Below are 20591 nucleotides of genomic sequence, written 5' to 3' on the forward strand. Positions count from 1 at the left end.
CAGATCTTCTCAAGCAGTGCAGTGTACATTTCAAACCTGGAGAGCCAGGTAATAATATGGGGAATGTGAGTGGTTTTATCACGTCGCTTTCCTTACTGTGTGCTGAGTAGCTGGAGTCTTCTCTGAAAGCCTCCTTTCTTTTTTTGAAATGGGCCTTGAAATTCCCTGGGGAAGGGAGGCTGAGGATGCTGTAATTTTGTAATATGTAGGATTTCCAAGGGAAATTCTAGTCCTTTTGCTTTTTAGGGTAAAAATTGTAGGGGATTACAATCTGCATTTCCACACTGCTGATGTCAATTTGGCATTTTGAAGGAATTTTCCTAATGGATTGGGATCATTCTAGCATTGTATAATCAGGATTTAGATGACCTGGTGTTATTTCCTGGAAATAATTTTAAGCCTAGGATCTTCTATATTTTTAAAGCTATGCTAAACTTATAATTTTATTTGTTTATGCATCTGTTGCTGCTAAGCTAGATATTTAGGTACTACTTTGTTGCTGGAGCTTTAGTTGTTGCCTGAGAAGTTTCTTCTTTATTGCGCCTTCAATTATGAAAAGCTTTATGACGAAATCTACATCAAATTGTATTAAAGTAACTGGATTTGGATTTGTTGAGCCTACTATGGACAGAGCAGTAAAATGCAAGTAGAATTGTAGGTGAATGGATTCAGTAAAGCGTAATAAGAGTGTTAATAAAACCTCTTGGAAATAATTAACTTTTACAGTGAAGTAGAAATTGGCATTAAATTGCATAATATTTTGGCATCAGTATTTCTTAGTCAATTGCATTAATTTAAAACCACTGTTCATCTTAAAATTTCGTGTTTTAGTTGTTTTAATATAACAGTTCCTAAGCTTGTGTTTGAAGCTACAGGAGGACATTATTTCTGACCTGTACAACAGGAAGAAGAAAGTGTAGTGATGGCACATTCAGTTCTCAGGTTTTTTGTGGACCGGTGAAGGCTGGACACCACTTTACATGTTTTACAGTCCTGTAAGTGTATTGTAATTCTTTGTTTCTAGTAATGGGTGATCAGCTGTGCTACTTGCAAAGCTTATCAATACCCAGTACTTGCTGAATCAGTTTTCCAGTCCTCTGCTGGGTGCTAATTTAAAAGGAGATCAGGGTGCTATTTGTTTATAAATAATTGATTTATACCCTGCATGGTAGATCCAGATGTGGATCAGTCTTAAAGATGGAAGCTTTCATGATTTCTATCAGCTCTTGAGGAGATAGCTCTCTGAGGAACTGCCCAGCTCTGCTCTTGAAATAAGATGCTGCCTCTCTCAAACATGGAATTGGCTTAGAAATTCTGAGGAAAAGTATTATTATTCTTTGTGAAGAGGGTAAAAGGTCTTACACTTACTAGGTCTTTTTGTAATGAGTGTGCCTGTTGATTTAACTGGCTTGATTACTGAAGATTTTTGTGTCCTCCTTACACAAATGCATCTGTGTCTAATTATGACCATCTGGTTTACCAAATGGCAGATTTCTTTGATCTGTCATCTTGCATAATTTTCCATTGTTTCTGTCTGCTTTAATTAATCTATTATATGTTAAATAAATAGAACACATTTGCAATTATTCATTTTTAATAGAATCATGTGGAATTATAATGCTTAAAGTAAAAGGTCCGAATGACATTGGCCCATTATCTCCCACTTCTAATTCCTCTAACTTGCTCAGAATTAATATTTTATGTACTGTTGGAATTTTTTAATTGCTCTCTCTATGAAATATAATCTACTAAAACAGAAGTAGCTTTCTGAAATTGTGGACATGATACTGGGTTTTATTTTGGTGGTCCTTGACCACATCCTTTTGTGGGTAGTTTAAGGAGACTTTCTTTTGTCATTTATGTTTATTCATTTGCAATTTACAAAGTATTCTTTTAGCTTTCTTTCCAGTGATACATTGAGTGTGCATGGGATGCATGCTGTTACTTCAGTGCAGTTGGAATTGGCAAGGCTGTTTCAATGTTCCTTTTCTGGCTTTGGGCATTGATTGCAGTAAACATTTTATTGTTTAACAATAAGGGGGTTAACAGACCAATTTTAGTACAGTCTTTCTTACTTATGGTTGGTTTCAAAATGACATCACATTTATTTAGTGTTATTAGATCTTCATTCTTGTGGTCCATGCACATATAGAACTGATCTAAGTGAACATCTAATGCTGTCAGCATCAGATAAATTTTTACTAATTAGTATGAGCTAAATCTTTACAGTCTAAGCAACTGCAAAAAAAAAACCTGTTCACAGACACGGTAACAATAGCTTGGATTTTTCAAACACAGATACATTTGATTTCCTTTAGAATACTGTAACACAGCTTGAGCAGATAGAGGCAGAATAACTTTCTCGATCTTGAACACAATAAATCTTTTCACTCTTAATGTTCTCAAAAGCAACTAGGAAAGACTTATTTAGCTTAATGTACATCAAATTGTGAGCTGTACTTAATTACTAATGAGGTGTGAAGAGCTTCCCCTCTCAGGAGTTTCTCTACTGTGATGAGGTGTGAAGAGACAATAATTGATTGTGAGTGAAGTGTGGATTATTTTATTTTGAGTGTACTGATTTAGATTCAGCCTCTTGAAGAGTGTGTGAAGAAGTAGTTGGAAACTTCTTTAGGGTTCTGTGTCAAACTGGTGTTTATTAAATGGGATTCTGCAAGGCTTCATTCTGTATCTGCTCATGTTCAGTGTTCCTGTTAATCCTGATGAAGGACTAAAATATACAGTGTTAAGATTTACAGTGCTAAACTGGAAGGGTAGGTAGGAGGGTGGAGCACAGAACACAGTCTCAACAAAGGGGAGAAACAGCCTGCAGTAAGGTGTAATTTAAGGTCAAATATAACTACATTTCTGTAGGGAAAGTCTGCAGAGGTTTGTTACTGGTTAAACTGCAATTTTACAGAAGGCAGCCGGCAGCTTAGTGGATGAGAAAAAATATCAATTAGCAATGCAATCAAGCTGAAGAACTGGTTCTACTTCTGCAAGATTTGGACCAGCTGAGGAAAGTTCAGAGGGAAGGAATGAAGAAAGATGTGAGGTCTAGAAGATAGGACCTAGGAGGAAAGGTTGAAGGACCTGGTTTTCTCCCTCTTTCTCTCCCTCCCTCTTTCTCTCCCTCCCTCCCTCTCTCTTTCTCTCTCTTTTTTCCTTTTTTTTTTTTTTTTTTTTCTCTCTCTCTTCTGGCAAAGAGGACACTATGTGGAATCCTGGATAGTGATGTTCCATTAAGTAGAAAGGTTGCAGCAAACAGATCCAGTTTAGGTAGGACAAGAAGAAAAACATTAATAAGGAGGAGGAGATTTAATTTGGGCATTGAGAGTAAAAATTGTGACTGAAAGGCTATATAGATTGTGTAATGCATTGTGTAGGAAGTATCAGTGCAGAAAAATGTTGTCAAAGGCTTTGAGTATGGTGAAGGTTACCGAGCCTACTCAGTAGAGCTGCTGTGTAACCACTTGTCACAGCCCTATTTTTTCTTTTATTTTTTTCAAGGCTGTCCTTGCAGTGGAAAAAGATAAGTGCTTGTTATCCAGCCAAAGATAATTTATTCTTTTCAGTTTCTAGATAATAGAGAAACCTGCTTTTCACAACACTGGGGACTGCAATGTTTTGTAATAATCCCTGATTGTTTAACGTGGAATGGTTTAGTGATATTTATTGTTATTCCTTCATCGTATTTTACCACCTTCCCTGCTGTTTTGACTTGAGACACTTGTACTGAAAGCATTCCATTACACAGGTGAACACACATCATCATTGCTGCATAACAGGTTCATGCCTGACTTCTTTTTGGTAACTTCCTTGGAAAGAACTTGGTTTTTTAATAGTTGGGATGGGTGTGTATTTCTGTCCTCACCTACTTAAATGCTCTTGTTCATCTTTTTTCCTTCAGGTCTCTGTGGTAGTAATTTGGTAACTTCAAACAGGTTGTCCTGAAAATTTGCTAGTTTAAACAAATAACTTTCAGCTACGTGTTTTGTTAATTGTATGAAAGACAACTTTCAATCGTTACCTTATTTAGATGTAATTATCCCATAAAATGGAGTGGATTTTATTCAGAGGAAATGTGAAATGGTAATACCTTGAATATTGAAGAAACTCTCCCAAGAACTTCCTATCATATTTAGCTAAGCATTTTAGAATTTAGGGAAGAACTGAAACTATGGAGTTAAGAACCATCCATCCATCATCTTAGGATATGTTTTGGTGATGATACAATGCTAGCAGCAACCAGGACCAGTTGGTGGGGCAGGCAGCCTACCCCTTAACACTGGTTGCCCCTCTTGTCCCCCCCAAAGTGCTGTCCAGCCCAGCCATGTCCTCAGGCCCCTCAAGTGCCTGAGTTAAATGATGGAGTAAGGATGTGGGCATGTCATGGCATGGGAATGTTTTTTTCCTCATCTCAGGGTCTTTTCTGAATGTACAGTGTAACATATGAAAACCACACATATGTATGAATTATTAGGACTTGCTACTGGGTTTTTGTTCCAAGCAACTCTGAAGGAAAGTTATTTCTAGGAAGGGAATGCTTAGTAATTCCGAGCTAAAAATCTTGTTGTGCTATTGGCATGAGCAGTTGGTCCCATAGAACATCATACAGGTTTTGTATGTGTATGTCAAGTGGGAGATGGCAGGTGTTTATGCGGAAGAATAAACAAATTTTTAGAAGTGATGAAATTTGATTGAAAAATCATTCCATACAGTCTTGCTTCAGTTTTCCTCATAAAAGTAACTGGATAGTTTCAGGAGCCCTGTTATAGGTTTCCAGCCAGTCTAATGGTGCTGCACAACCTTTTATAACGATCAGACGCTTTCACTGTATTTTAAAGAAACAAAAAATTGCTGATTATTGATTCAGTAGTGTTTTAGAGCCTTATAACAAGTACAGAGGCATATTTCTTACAAGTTTTCATAATCAAAGGATTTCAAGCTTGTGTGATTCCATGTTCTATGGTAAGGCATAGAGGGGGGTCCATTTCCCACTGTTTTCTTTCAGGTATGTAATTCCTCTGAATTTTTATGTGTATGTGGTTTTTCTTTTTTTTTTTTTTTCTTTCTTTTTTTTTTTTCTTTTTTTAAATAAGGCTTTAACTCTTCTGCAGTTAGACTTAATAATACATCCCGCTGGTAAAACCTGTAAATCTGCTGAAGTGTGTGAGAACCTTGCCTCGAGGTTCTGCTTCTATTCCTGCTTCACTTTTCCCAGAGGATAACTGTACAGTTACAGACTGTACAGACTCTCTCTTTAACCCTGTAATAGCCAGGATCTCTGTCTCGTAGAGCAGAGTGATGATTCTGGGGCACAGCTCTTCCCAGGCTATTGCTCTGTCACTGGCCCATTGTAAGACCTTGAGCTTTCTCTGATTGCCTGACAAATAGAGTTTGGTTTTTGGTGGTCTGTTGGTGTTTTGTGTTTTGTTTTTTTTTCTTTTTCTTTCCCCACTTTCTGTGTTCTGTTTCAGGCTGTAGTACTCAGATTATGCTGATTTGCTGACTTTGCTGGTTTATTATGTTCCTGTTTATTTGTAACAGTATGTGGCATGCCCATGGAAGCAACAGAAGCTCAGGTGATCCCATATTCCTTATTTCTTTTCCTTCCACTTCACCCTAATTGTTAGCAAGGTTTTTAAAAGGTTATTGTCTCAGAGTAAAATTTATTTGTAGAGGTAAAATTCAAAACTTAACTTTTGTCATTAGCACAATTAATTCCTTCAGTATTTTTGGCATTGCTCTTTGTACTTAGTTTGAGTTACTGCCAAGGACTTTCTTTTGGTGCAGATTTGCCTTGTGGGGTACACTCGAGTGTAATACTGGTGGACTCAAAGTGGTTTCCCTCTTGATGGAACCATAGTTGAAGTTGTCCTCACAGCTGAGCACTGTCCAGAGCTCACCACTGCAAAATGAATGCAAAGTTCTCCTGCAGTAAGTGTTCTGTATGCCCCTAGGGCTGGCAACCGGATCAAATTGTTACAGGTAAAGATGTGATGTGCACATAAAATCCTGGAATCATAGTGCTTCCCAAAAATTAGAGTACAGCCCTCCTTTACCTTGTTGGTAATTCGGATGTGCTTGTACTTTCAGCAAGTTCTAAATGATTTTTTTTAGAGCTTCTTTACAGTAGTGTTAACTGCAGGATCACATTGTGCAGTAGCTCTTTTTAGAATTATACTCCAGATCTATGACAAAATAAAATAGCATTTCAGCATCTTGTTTTTATAAGTATGGTGTTAGGGTGTTGAGGACCTTGGACAATGATTCTCCACTACTTTATATCGTATTTCATGTTGGCTTTAGGGAAGCATGTTGTTCAAAGCTATTTGGAAAAATATATTTCAGAGGATTCCTCCCCTTCCACTCCCCTCCCTGCCTCCAAAAAAAAAAAAGGTTGGAGAAGAATGAGGAAGGGGTGTCTGAAGTTTGAGTGGTGATCTTTAAAATGTCTGCAGTAAGTTGCATTCAGATTTGATGTATAAATAACAAAGGGTTTTTTTTTGAGTGAATGCAAAGACAGATTTTAAAAACGTCCATGGTACTATACCACCCTGCTGTAGTTATAAAATGACTTCATAAAGGTGATTTAAAAATGAACCAACATCCCTGCTTCTTGAGCCTCTCAAGAGGCTGATAGTCACAGAATAAACATGGAGATGCAGTACACAGTGGAGTTTTTCATGAGCACTTGATAGGTTCACATCTGTTTGTATAGAATTATTTGATCCTTGTTTAATGCTAGGCTTTTTATAGATGTTCTGTCTAGATAGGAGTCATGTTTTTTTCTTCATCAGTAAATAGGTTTGAACATAAGAACTTGACAGGATCTAGACTTTTTTTTTCTTCTGTTATTTTGGGTTGGTTTTCTGCAACTGCAATGATGCTTTTCGGGGAGGAAGCTTTGTTTACACTCTTTATCTACAAGTTACATATTGTAGAGGACCGTAGTTCACACCAGGTCACAGTCACATGACTAATCTGTTTGAATTACCCATAAAACATTTTAAAAATCAGGAGGAGATAAATATTTTTTTGCTATTGAAGTTAGTAAGACAGATTCTAGAACCATACTTTGTGAGTGCTGGAGCAGTAACAGTTTTGTGTAAAAACTTCAAGAACAAGTCTCTTGTGTGCTTCAGGAGATGCTTTTCCCTTTAACTGGAACATCGTTCCTGTTATGCAAAACACAGGTTTCAGAATAGGATGTCTGTCTTGGCTATTTCTATCTTTAGCTAACCCAAAGCGATGAGTTCCAGTATCCAACATTTATGAAGCAGTCTTAGGATTTCATCCCTCTTTCAAAAATTCTCATCCTGTACAATAAAGACTAAAAGCTTTTTTCTTCATGCTACCTGTTCTCTCAGATGCCCTTTCTGCTAATTAACCTTCTCTTTAGTTTTGGTAGATCTCTCTAAAGGTCACCAATAGAGCAGACTAGTGAAGAGGATTACTCTTTGCAGAGATATTTTTCTCTTTTCATGAAAGAACCTCTCTGGGGGCTCTTCCTTCCTTACTCTAAAGGAAAAGGAAAAAAAAGCATTAACTTTTTCCCTTTTCCTCAAATTGAAAAAATGGTTTGTAATAAAAAGTTGAACTTGTATTGGAAGAGCTGTGATGTCTAGGTGAGTAATAAGGAAGTAAACTGTTAATGAGAGTCAATGCTTAAAAATCACTGGAGGCTCACTACAAATTCATTAATAGGTAAATATGTCAATATGAGAAGATTTGAATGTACAAATATATGTGTGTGGCCTCATCCCCCTTAATACTTTTGAAGGAAAAATTTTTTACTCTGTCATATGTGTCACTGTAATGATGGAATAGATTTAACATTTGGAAATACTATCTAATCCTATTAATACTGTTGAAAAAGCCTAAAGTGCAATGTACAAAATATTAAATATCAAGATTCCTTTTTTTGTCTTTGTATTTCATTAGGTGCGGTCTGGAAAAAAATAAAGCATAAAAGCAAAAGGTTTTGCAAATATCTATACTGACTTGTCTAATCTGGCTGCCAAGAATTGCAATTAAGTGACTTCTACAAGTGCTTGGTTTTTGTTGAATAATTGGAAGAGGAAAAAAATCTTATCTAAATTATGTGAAACCCTGAAGGAGGAAGTGTAATGAAAAGTGGTTTCATTATTTTTAGTGAGACAGCAAAGCAGATTGATGCACTTATCAATAATAATTGTTTATTTTCTTGCCTTATTGTGTCTCTCATTAGCCACTGAAAATGCTGTTTATGATGCAGAAAAAAATGTTTCTTAATGAAGCAATGTATTATTTTAATCTCTTTCTCAAAATATGTAGCAAAATCATTCTTGTGCCTGCCAAGAATGTTGAAATAGCTTGTGTGTAAGGTTACAGAGCCATTAGCACTGATGCTTTTTTGTAAAAAGGCAGTCAGTGGCCACACACAGCCTGTTTCAGATACAGAGAGTACAGGATGAAGAGGTTTCAATCTGCAGTGAGTAATGAAGCAAAAGATTTGGAGAATGTGGAGGAAAGGAACAAGTTCAAACTGCAGTCTGTTATCTTCCCAGTTTCAAATACAAGATGCAGTCAAGTTTTTTTCACTTTCCAGACGAGTGACCTGCCATTGGACTTTAAATACTTTTTGAACTGAATTTCCCTCAATTTCTTTTTTTCACTCCCTTAGTACTTTATGTGAAAACATGATATTGTCATAAAGATAGAGCAGGAATAAAAGAGAGTGGTGCGAAGTGTTATTTTTTTTTGTTTCTTTTTTTCTTGTGTGTGTGGTGATTTGGCATCTGCATGGAGCATAGGCCACCAGCTTTTTGAGTTCTCCTGCAGGGAGTGTCCAGTAGAATACTACTACAAAGTAGAATATTCTACAAAGTAGAATAGGTCAGGCTGAAAAAACAAGATGGATCCACCCATTTCAGAGTATGTAGAGTCACTGTATTCTCATGGGATGTGGGAGATGTGACTTGAAATACATATGTGCAGAGAAGGGAATTGAATTAATTTCCACTTTCTGGATAAAATGCTGTAGTTCTGCAGTGGCTGAATAAACATGGATTGTATTTATCTACACTATCTCTTTGAGAATCTTTGTTTAGGCACTGCCCTCTTACTCCCCAGTCCCCCTATTCTTAGGTCATTTCAGGACAAACGGAACTATTTTTGCGGGAGAAGGTTTTATGTTTCTGTCAAAAGTGTACAGTGGTGATGTAGTTGTTAAAGGTTTTTGATAAATTCTCATATTTCTGTTGCCTGCAGTGGGTGACTGCTTTGAGACCAAGTGCATGACACACACTGGTGGTATAAAATTCTGCTTCTGACTTACCCAAATCAGGAGATGTGATGTCTCTATACCTTTTTTTTATCTGTGTTATGTTGATATTTTGATATGTAGACAGAATCCCCAAACATGTTCATCGTTCATTCTCAAACTATAGTATAACATTTGGAGGACGTACTGCTTTGGGAGTGTGGTGTGTTGCTGCCTTTTGTTTTGGAGCAGCTCATAGAGACAACGTTATCTATCACACAGCTATATTTTGAGTTACCGTGCGTGTGGATTCAATACAAACCTATCTCTCTGAGGCAAACCCACCACAGAACCCACAAGGTGTGTTACGGGACAGCGCGTTACACGGTGCCTGAGGGAACTCCAGTTGATTAGTTCCTCTTTTTTTGCTGTGTTTATGCGAGGAAGAGGGCTACTGACTTGCACAAGGAAAATTCATAATGGGAGGTGTGAGTGGCTGCTTTTTTTGCACCACTTGGGTATACTTGTGAGGCAAATCTGGCCTTCGTTATGAGGCAGGGATTGCAATGTCTCTTTGGAAGTGTATTGTTGATGAATTACTTTTTTGCTTATTTCCCTTTTCCTTGCATCACTATGTTGACTGTGTGGTTTACATACATCTATGAAAACGGAAAGGAGAAAAACTGGGCCAGCCCATACATTTCTCACATCATCGAAAAGACAAGGAAGAAGGGTTTTGGTGTCTGTTTCTCAAGTGAGTAGTTAGTATTATCTCTGTCTTTTCAGGTTTTCCACTGTCTAAAGACAGACATTAATTTTAGCATTGGTCTCAGAAATGCTGTTTAAAGCCCTGGGAGTTGAAGATATTATTTTTTGGATGTAACATTGCTGTAATATGTGGTTATTTTGTCTACTGTGGCCCAATTATTTCTTTAATAATTATTGTTCAGTATATATCCTGCTTGCTTGTTCCTTTATAGGTGGTTTTGCATTCAACTTTATAGTTATGTATTTTGTTTGCATGTTACAGTCTTTTTATCCTTAGTATCTTTTGTATCATTTATTGCTCATTGATTTACTATGTGGCTGTGTGTTGGGCCTAAATATTATCCCTTTTTGAACTCCCCTTTTTGCAAATATTGTCAAATGAGGCTATTTGTAACTACAGTCTTACTCTTCATTGTGCTACACCATAAATGTAATAATGCAACTTAATTTAAAAAATTCATGATTGCTGGATCTGCCAGCTTGTTGGTAGAAGGGTAGTAGCGATATGAGGTTTTTCAGTAGCATATGAAATTATAATTAGGAAATATCAGTATATTAGTAATGAAAGATGAAAAACTTGGGGACTATGCTACTGACAGTGTTGCAGACATAGTGAAAGGAGGGGGGAAAGCAGAATGCTGTCCTTTGAATTTCTTACATAGTACCTTTGTAGGGTTTCAAATCAGTAGAGTGTTTCTTTTTACAGCTTTAATTTTCATTACGTGAGTATTTTTTGTGTTTGCAATATGCTGTTATTATGTGACAGTTGATCTGAAAAAGTGACAGATATTGGGTGTTTTAATTTAAATTCAAGATAGAATTTCCTACTGTGAACCAAACATCAGTACTTGTCTGCTAAACCTCTAAAATGATGCATTACGTGTCTCAGTGACTATCTTAAAGCAGTAACTGAAAAAAGAGACTAAAATCAGTTGCAAATGTTCTAAAGTTCATGTCAAAAGTTTTACCAGTCAACATAAATTGTCCTGGTTTTGCTGGGACAGAGATTATTTTCTTCCTAGTAGCAGGTACAGTGCTGTATTTTGGATTCAGTGTGGGAATAATGTTGATAACACACTGATGGTTTAGTCGTTGCTAAGTAGCACTTAGCCTAAGCCAAGGATTTTTTGGTTTGCCATGCTCTGCCAGCAAGCAAGGGCACAAGAAGCCAGGAGGGAGCATGGCCAGGAGATCTGACCCGAACTAGCCACAGGGATATTCCATACCATAGGGCATCATGCTCAGTACAGAATCTGGGGGGGGTTGGCTGGGAGGGGCCGATCGCTGCTCGGGGACTGGGGCATCGGGCAGCGGGTGGTGAGCAATTGCATCGTGCATCACTTGTCTTTCTTGGGTTTTATTTCTCTCTCTCTTTTTGTTGTTTTCCTTTTCATTACAATTATTATCATTACTATATTTTATTTTAGTCATTAAACTGTTCTTATCTCAACCCATGAGTTTTACCTTTTTCCCCTGATTCTCCCCATCCCACTCAGTGGGGGAGGAGTGAAAGAGTGGCTGCATGGTGCTTAGTTGCAGGCTGGGGTTAAACCATGACAATAAATATTTGTAGCATTTTTTTTTTTTCATTTTTATTTTAAAAACATGTGAATTTGACAAAGAACACCTTATGTGTCCATGTGTATTATGTGGAACAGGAATAGTAATGGAGAAAAGGAAAGTCTTTAACGGAAAGAGAAAACAAAATTTGGTTTAGAGAAACAAGTTTAGCATTGCAGGAAATTAAAGCCAAGGATATGGTTTACCAGTAGAATTGGCCAATCTAGCGGCTAATTGCTGCCAGATATGAAGGAAGGACCTGCTTCCCAGATCCCGTGTTTCATGGCATGCTTCCAGCCTATCTAACCTTTATTTGGGCTTGTCTGATTCTGCTGTGAAGTGATACAAGGAACTTAATCTGGCAGAAGGTTAGCAGTAGGAAAGAGAAGAAAACTACTGATAATTTTTTTTGCCAGTTTAGGAGTACAATTTCAAATACTGCTCTGTTTGCTGTCTTTCAGAATTTTTTCTTTTTTAATGCTGTGCCAATTGAAAATATAACAGTGTGGGTGAATATCACTAGTTACTTTTGTGTTTTGAAATCCATAGATAAATAATGTCTTACTCCTCATGTGCTTTTTTTTTTTTTTTTTTACAAAATAGGTGCATTTAAAAAAAATCTGAACTTTTAACATGGTACTGAATATAATGAAATATTTATGAATTTAAAGGTAGGAAACAGTTATCTTGTTATTCAAAGGTAACAAGTTTTGGAGAACTCTTAGTTCTTAATATATCACAGCTGAAATATTTAGAAAGGTTGCTTTTTGTTTTTTGTTTTTTTTTTTTTTTTTTTCCATTGTGTCAAAAAATTGATCTATTGAGAGACTTTGTTGCATTTTTCCTTGTATGTGGAACCCTGACGCTTCTTCAACATGTTAGTTCTGATCTTGGTAGAGAGTTGGTGGATTTGTGTTGGTTTTGTTCTAAAACTGTGTGTATGTAGGGGGTGTTAAATAAACATTAGACTTGTCTGTAGAACTGAGGTGTTATCTAAACTTTACTCTTCTGAGCAGACATTAAGTTTATGAAATAGTCTTTGTGGGTTAGGACCAAGACTCAAATTTTTCTCTGTTCTGCAGCTGGATGCTGCTTTGAGCGAGCTTTTTACATAATTTATCATACTTTTTACTTCATCATTGATATGGTTGCAGAAGTACAAAGCTCTTCAATACATATCAGTTCATAACAGATATGTTTATTGAGAGGATGTCTTACTCATTGGCTCATGAAGACTAGCAAAATAGCAGTATGCTTTAAAAAGTCTGTTATTGAACTGTTGAGGTGGATATATACCCTCGATAAACTGATTCCTTGATGTTACAGACCACATTATGTGTGTTCTTTGCAAGTTATTCTTAAAGCTGTTAATACAGCTGCTTTTGCAATTTATGAGTGCTAGAATAAAACAACAAAAGGAAACACTAAGAATTAGGTATACTGTTGGAGGTTTTCAAGCCTTGAGTGGACAAAGCTCCAACCTGCTTGATCTCATTTCAGTTGTGACCTTATTTTGAGTAGGTGGTTGGACACGATGACTTATTTCAAACCCATTCAGCATGGATTAGTATATAATACTGTGGCATTAGCAGATAAGAATTGAATCAATTTCTGAATGCAGTCAATCTCTAATGCAGCTCAGGATACTTCTATTTAGGAATGGCAGATTTGATAAGAACAAAAACTTTCTGTAGAAATTTTCCTTAACCTATCCAGAATACTAAGTATAATTTGGTTTTATAATATGACATACAGCATTCACATATGTGGATCCATATGTATGCAATGTATAAACCACCTGACTTGAGCAAATACAGCCTATACATAGGAACAACCAGTAACCTAGTTGAGAATGCTGTAATCTTTTAGATGATGTACTTACTTTGTAAGGTTTTCTTGAAACATGTTATTTGTGTCAAGACAGAGTCTCCTATTCTATGTTTGCACTCATATTTTTGACTGAATGTTTGTAAGAAAAACATTCAGCTTTCTTAAGTTACTGTCAACGTGAAAGCAGTAGAGCTGCCAGGTTTTGTGCAGGTCCATGTGACAGTTTTGTATAAATTGCTTGATGAGTTTGCATAGTTGCCAGTAACTTTCATATATTCATTTCCACTGAACTAAAGAAAAAATAGAGTTGACTTTCTGTTGGTGGAAATGTATTGGCTTGGCAAGTTTAGAAAATCAAGTGTCTCTTTATCTGTGAACAGCAGCTGGACAAGCTTCCTACAGGCTCTTTGCTCACAGCATGGCTCAGCCTTGGGGAAGGGAGGCAAAGGACTACCACAGTTAACACAGCTTGTTGATTCTCCACTGAGTTTCCCAATTAGTGCAGGATGAGTGCTGAATTTATAATTATACTATTCTCACAACATAGTCCATCAAATATCCTTCAGTTTGGAGTTTTAATCTAAATGAGCAGTCTTGAAATACACAGTTTCCGAAATAAATGCTTACTTGACAGGCTTTACCAAGCCCCCAAGTCTACTAATCGTAGAGTTTTTGAGACTTTCTTCCTGTGAATGTACATTGCATGGTTATTAATTTTATTTTATCCATGACTCATCAGTTTTCAAGCTGGGTCTTTAGAAGCTGCAGTACAAAACTTCAGCGGTGTGTAGTAGAGGCTGGTTCATTTTGCCCCTGTAAACCGCCCATTTGAAGGACCATGCAGCTAATCATGTGCTAGCAGGTTACAGAGGTGTTTCTGAGATAGCAGTCAAGAGTGAACATCAGAATTTCTGGATTCTTTAAGGGAAGATAGTCTGCCATTTAAATCAGTAGTTACTAACAAAATATTCAAGCTGTTTGCCTGTGGGGCTTTTTTTTTTTTTTTTTTTTTTCCCCTGGCTCAGTGAGTCTAAGGGAGAGATTTAGCTCCTAATAGAAGCTCTTGTTCCAATTCAGTGAGGCATAAGATTCGTACAAAATATCTCTATAGCTAATGGAAATATTAATAATGAACTCTGAGAAAGATGAAGTACAACTTGTAGCCTCCCTCCTGGCACTTGATCATGATAGAATTTTGCTGAGTGCAAAGAATATTTTTAGAGGATGATTTTTTTTTCCAGTTAAACAGTAATGAGAAAACAGTCTCCTTCACTTGAAGTTTTTAATCAGTTCCAGTTGTTTACATCTCCAAGATAGAATAATCAGGAACTTTGAAGTAAAATATCTTGGTGGACAAAATTATTATATTTACTTTTTCATGGTTATTCTGGCCAGAATTGTGAATATGATGTCTATTCCAAACAATTCAGTATAGATAGCTAACAGCTCAGAGTTTTTAGCAGGTGTTGCTGAGTGTTAGTACAAAATATTATTTTCTGTGGTATGGTATCACTGCATTATGAAAATCTTAAGATTTGTAAATTCCCCTGAAAAATAAGGTTTTCTTTCATTTATTTTCTAATATCTGCATTAAGAATACTAAATAGGATTTGCTCCGGGGATTGTATTCCACTCTTATTTCATACTGTCAGTTTTATATTGTTCTCACTTTTTTTCTCTGTACAGAAATTTATCCTTAATATTCCTAAGTAGACAGAACAATGTTTTGGCATGCTTCATGGGATTTTCCCAGATAGTCGAGTATGTATATAATACACTGACAGACATGTTTACCTTGCTAATTCACTATTGGTATTTATTTTTATTTTTAAAACTAAATTCCTATTTGACTATATGATTGTGAATTGCATTTCATGTCTGTCATTGAATTTCAGCCATCTGTTTAGGTAACTTCATAAAGATACTGTTCTGTAGAATCAAGTTGTCCTTACCTACAAACTTGCATCAGTATTGATTAAAATTGCACTAGTCCTTTGTCTTTTGTAAAATACTAGCATTGATCTAAGAAATGTGTTTTTCTTTAATATACTATACAGTTCATATTTTAGAGATCCCATTAAATTTCCACTGCAATAAGCCAGAGAATGTATTCCTTTGCAAAGTTTAGATTTAATGTGAATAAATCTCTAATTACTAACAAGGCAGAGAAGAGGGACATATCTAGGGGTTCTAATTAGGTAAATGTGGAAAATCAGAAGAACTTTTTTGAAGATTATTATACTATATATAACTATCATAAGGTATAAGCCTATCAATCACTGTGATAGAGGAAATTAAGCTGTCAGGGGATTTACCTGTACCTTTCTGGATTTAAGGTAAAAAAAGTGCATTTAATGAGCACTGTTACAAAAAGTTGTGTTGTATTCCTATTGTGCTAAAATAATTCCAGGTGTAATCTCATTGCTCCTGTTTGATTACACCAGCAATAACTCTGAACCATGAAATTAAAAGCAGATATGTCTTTCTAAGAGCAATTTAAGTCATTAAGGTATAATTGCAAGTCTTTCACATTTCCATTTATGTCTGCCTAGAGGAACCACTCTGTAGTTAATATAATCCAAGTTACTTATTGTCACTCAAACAAGCCTTTGTGTACACTTCTATTCTGTGAAACAATTTGAAGTGTAGAGATCACGAACTGCTTTGTTGCTTAATTATATATGTTTTTTTGAGCCTATGATTTGCAAGTTACATGTGTGAGAATTTGACTATAACAGATGCTGTGCAGATTGGGATGAGGAGGAGAGGAGAGATTGTCTCTGCACATACACCTTACAATTTTAAATAGAGATGAGGGAGAGATACATGCCCATTCATGATGCAACTGATGGTCTAGGTCAAATTCAACCCATAGGATATTTTCATTTCGTCTTGCTAGCTTTTTCCCATGATGAGAAGAAAAGCTGGGATTGAGACAGATACGCTTGAATGTCATCACACTTAGAGCCTTACAGCAGTTTCCAAGAAGGGAAGAGGGAATCAAGACAGAAGTTTACTCAAGGAATTTGTGTGTGCTGTTGCTGGTTGGGAAAACAGCAAATGTAGGGACTAGACAATGGTTATCACTGTCCATGAATGTGCAACCGTCCATGCCTGGCAGTGGCTAACTGTGGCTAAGTGTGTGGATATATAAGATGTCTGGAGTATTGTAGGTAAGCATCCCTAAGAATAGAAAAGATTAAGGAAATGTATATGTTTTTGACAGATGTAACATTCAAAACAGTAACACAAAGAGATACAGTAACAAAGGGGAAAAGTAGTACTTGATCAATATAATTATAAACAGTTTCTAAAGATAAAATGAAAAGGTTATTCCATAAATTTTGGAAGAAGGTGAAGGAGAAAAATATACTTTTTCCAACAAATCAACAAAAAAGCTCAAACTATGTTTTCCTATGTTCTGTAAAGTGACATTCTTGGGAAGAGAATTGGGAGAAATACTACGGAACAAGCAAGAATGGAAACCTGATAATACATGATACATACATAATGGGGAAGGGCAGTTTGCCAAAGAAAGGCAAGCTGAACACATGTTTCTATGTTCTTCCCAAACCCTGTAGAATATTCTGAGTACTGACAAAGATTATGTGTTTTAAATTTTTCTTACAGAGTTAATAGACCTTAACAGGAAGAGGGGTATAAGCCTTAACTCCTGTGGCTTCTTAGGGGTAGTAGATAACACTTTTAGAAAGTCTTAATGAAAGCTCTGACTGTAATGCACTTTTAGGTTTTTTTTTAAAGGGCTGTGAGTTCAACAGTTCTTATTGAGTGTTTGCATGCATGTACTTAACATGCTAGGGTTGACTGCACCTACAGTGAAGAGCAGTTGAGTAATTGAAGCAGGATCTAAAAGGTCACTGTTGCGCTTTTTCCACTGTGTATTCAGCCTTGGTTTAGTTGAAACCACTCTGGGTTCCAGGGAGGTGCAAGTGCAGGATGACCTGAGGGAAATTGTCTGTTCAGAACAATGTTTACTTTGTTTTGACACCTTTGTTTCTGAACAGTGTGCATCAACAGGTTCTTGTCTGTCAGAAAATTCAGAAAGCCTACTTTAATATTTTTTCTCAATACCATACTGTCCCCCACCCTGTATGCAGAATTAGTGTATGAAAGAGGGTGTACTAAAATATCCTTTTGTTGTGGTAGAGACTGTAGATTGGGGTCATGTGTGCTATGCGTTTTGCTTTCCTTCAGAAGGAAAGCAGAGTCATAGTCTCTGATAAAGGATGAAAATAAATTGCTTTGTGGAAGATCCCAGGTCTTGCAAGCTCCTCTGCAAGGGAGCTTAGCTCTTACTCTGTTGTGTGAACAACTTTGATTAACTTAGTGTTTAGGCAGAACACTGGGTATGTTTTTTGTTCTGATATATATACAAAACAGTCTGAAGGTTTCCTGGTTTTGTTCAACTGGGCTTTTGCATGCTTTCCTGACTTTCAAAATTTCAGTGAAATGTGCAAATGGTAAGGCATGTAATACTGTCTGAAGCAGAGGCACAGCAGATACTATACCACCTGTGGTATCAAAGTGCACTTTAGCACTGAGAAATAATGTGTAGATGTAGTTCAATACTGTTTAAAGGCATGAGTTTTTCTCCTTACCTGAGTAATACTGTTTTAAAGGTTATATTTGAGTTGGCTTTTAGAATTTGTTTCAGCTCATGTCATTTGTTATTTGAGGTTGGGGCAGGAGGGAAGTTATTTTATTTCATTACGCATAGGACAGATGTTTGCTCTGTACTGATTAAGACTCATTTTCAGTAAGGTATAATGACAATGGTAGCAGCATATAGTCTAGCTGGATAGGTGGCTAAGAGGAAAGTAATGAAGATTTATGTTTATGTGTTTCTGAGGTTGCTACTTTAGATGGTAGCTGTCTTGCGAGATGGTAGAAGCAAATTATTTTCTGAAGCTTCACCGATCAGAGGCTTTCTTTATGTATTTGATAATTTTAATGGTGAAGACGCATCTCTAAGTTGTTTGAATGTTAAATATTCAAATGTGATTATTTGCAGTTTTATCTTGTAGCATGGCAGTGCATCATGTAAATTTTTCCACTGGTTATTTATTGGAAATGTATTCAAAACTTACTCATTTTAAAGTAAACCTGAGGACAGTACTTGTGATGTCAGGCTGCACAATTGCTATTAACACTCCTGAGAATTTGTGGTTTATTTCTTAAAGCTCAGGTTAACGATTATACTTCTAAGAAGTTAAATTTCCTTGAGCTGTGCTGTATAACATAGCTAACAACGGAATGTGAAAAAGAATTTAGTCCAGTTTAAGAGAAAACATTTGAATCTATGTTAGTTTACTGAAAGCTTCTTAAAATAAAGTGATACTTCTGTTTTGTTTATGTTGACAGCTGAAAGGAGTGAATCCTTTAAACAGGTTTATAGTAAGTAATTATATATAATTCCATAGTTGCCTAAGGTGATTCTAATCTTTTCTTAAAAACAAGATCTATCTATGTAGCGCTATTCTTGCTTTCACCTGTGAGTACTATCAACTCCAAGTTATTTTGGGCACAGATTTTCACAAGGTTTGTTGGATTATAGCAAATCATTCAATTTATAGGAGAACAGAAGAGAAATAAGTTGACTCTTCTCTTGATATAAGTGGATTTGGCCTTTCTGTGGAAGCTGTAGCACTGGATTAGTCCCCAGTAATACAGAGTTGTGACACTATCCCCTTGCTCATGCAGACAACTGTTTGTCCACATCAACCATTTTAGTGTATTTATCTGATGAATAGAAAGCAAAGATAATTTACCTAAAATTTGCACAGAATATTTTCCTTCATATCAGCTGTTTGACAACTGGGAGTATATTGGTATAATTGTGACAACTTTTAATCTGTTTTTAATATCTTTGATGATTTACCATTCCTTCATGCTATTCCTTACCACATCTCTCAAACAGTGCTGAAAGAAGCTTGTTTATGAGGATTGGTGGATTATTTTTCATGGGAAGTTTTTATTCTAGTTCCAATTTTGCTACTTATATGATATGCTGGGCAGTCATTTTTAAGACATCAAACATGGGAGAATCTAAACTCTCACAACTGTGCTTGAAGATTCTTTTCCTTTCAGTGGACATTTGTGTAAAGGTTGTGAAAGTCTTCACTGCTACTTCCGATAATTTTTAATATCTTTTCAGAACTAAGGAGTAGTAGTGCTGCACTGTCAACAAACTGCTACGTTCTGCTTTTTTTGTCTCTGTCAATCTTCTTTTTATGATGATGTACTTGCATATAAATATAGTATTTGGTATGCAAGAGGGATTTATTTGGCATTGATAGAGGTTTTTCTGTTGCATAATTGGACACTAAAGGAACATGAAAATCTCAAACAGTTTGTCCTTGTCTAGCTGAGCCAAAATGTAACTACAAAATTTTCTGTGCAGCAGTTAAGCCTTTTTCACGATGGATTTCTAAAATCAAGCTAAAACATATGTTACATTGCTCTATGTCCTTTCTTGACCTATGAAAGTAACTCATTGATTATAAAACAAGTTAATGAAGTGATGGTGGTTTGTTCCTGACAATGGCTTTGTGCAGTTTTTTTTAATAGGTTGTTCAATGTACCAGTATATAAGTCCACAGTATGTACTTAAAAAAACCCTAATGTAGCCTTAGAAACACAGTAACTACTGGAGATTTTAGTAATCTTTCTGCACAAGATGCTGCAACTCTTCACTTACAGGTTTTTTTTTTTTTTAAATATAAATAATTACTCCTCACATTTACTTCAGGGTTACATTTGGTTTAAACCATTAAAGCCAAGGTCCTCCTTAAAGCCAGTGTCTGATGGTGAGCTGTAAGGGTGTTTTAGCTTGTGGATATATAATGACTTACCAAAAGGTAGCTTGCTCTTTAAGTTGTTTTGTTCTGAATGGAGATGGCTTTAAGCTCTACAGAAGTGTAGATAAACTTGTATTTCACTGCCCTGGTCATAAAGAATGTACTTAATGTTGGGACAATGAAATTCAATCTTATGGCAGCAGCACAGTGGAGTTTGTGAAAGGATGGACTAAAGGAGAGGAGAGAGCAGAGCTGTCAGGAGGAATGTTTGGGAGCAGACAGAGTGGGTATCTCTTCTTTCTTGACTGCCTTAACTCCACCTGTTCAGAGCTTTAAACCTCTGCAAAAAGTATCCTGTATAGAACTGT

At 36.3% G+C, this 20591-nt stretch overlaps 2 protein-coding genes across 8 annotated transcripts in view; one reads left to right on the forward strand and one right to left on the reverse strand.

Moving 5' to 3' along the window:
• CHRM5 (cholinergic receptor muscarinic 5) overlaps window positions 1-20591 on the reverse strand; it is a 50616-nt gene that overhangs the window by 10085 nt on the left and 19940 nt on the right. The gene's annotated exons all lie outside the window — the stretch shown is intronic.
• AVEN (apoptosis and caspase activation inhibitor) overlaps window positions 1-20591 on the forward strand; it is a 128130-nt gene that overhangs the window by 2423 nt on the left and 105116 nt on the right. The gene's annotated exons all lie outside the window — the stretch shown is intronic.

Source organism: Tyto alba, unplaced genomic scaffold (assembly GCF_018691265.1).
Source record: "Tyto alba isolate M040663 unplaced genomic scaffold, T.alba_DEE_v4.0 Super-Scaffold_18, whole genome shotgun sequence".
NCBI classification, from domain to species: Eukaryota; Metazoa; Chordata; class Aves; order Strigiformes; family Tytonidae; genus Tyto; species Tyto alba.